Genomic DNA, 720 nt, shown 5'->3' with positions numbered 1-720 from the left:
AAACTGAGGCACGGGGGGTTGTGGGGAAACTGAGGCACGGGGGATTGGGGGAAACTGAGGCACGGGGGATTGGGGGAAACTGAGGCACGGGGGATTGGGGGAAACTGAGGCACGGGGGATTGGGGGAAACTGAGGCACGGGGGATTGGGGGAAACTGAGGCACGGGGGATTGGGGGAAACTGAGGCACGGGGGATTGGGGGAAACTGAGGCACGGGGGATTGGGGGAAACTGAGGCACGGGGGATTGGGGGAAACTGAGGCACGGGGGATTGGGGGAAACTGAGGCACGGGGGATTGGGGGAAACTGAGGCACGGGGGATTGGGGGAAACTGAGGCACGGGGGATTGGGGGAAACTGAGGCACGGGGGATTGGGGGAAACTGAGGCACGGGGGATTGGGGGAAACTGGGGCAGGAGGGTTGGGGGAAACAGGCTGGGAGGAACAAGGGGGAACTGGGGCAAGAGGGCTGGGGGGAAACTGAGGTAGGGAGAGCAAGGGGAAACTGAGAGGGAGCATGGGGGAAACTGAGGCAGGGGGTGGGGGAAGCTGAGGCCCGGAGGGGTGAGCACCCCCCGCATCACCGAGCGCGGCACAAAAGCACAGACGCCGAGTGGGGCCGGGCTCACGGGTGTGTATAAACCCCAAGAACAACAGTGAAGGGGGGAGATGTGGACACAGGGGGACGGCCAGGTGCTGGGGACACCCCGGGGTGGGTGCATC

This window comes from Calidris pugnax, unplaced genomic scaffold, assembly GCF_001431845.1.
Source record: "Calidris pugnax isolate Ruff unplaced genomic scaffold, ASM143184v1 scaffold17, whole genome shotgun sequence".
In the NCBI taxonomy this organism is placed as follows: domain Eukaryota; kingdom Metazoa; phylum Chordata; class Aves; order Charadriiformes; family Scolopacidae; genus Calidris; species Calidris pugnax.
The sequence above is the reverse complement of the archived record's forward strand: the minus strand, read 5'-3'. Positions refer to the sequence as shown.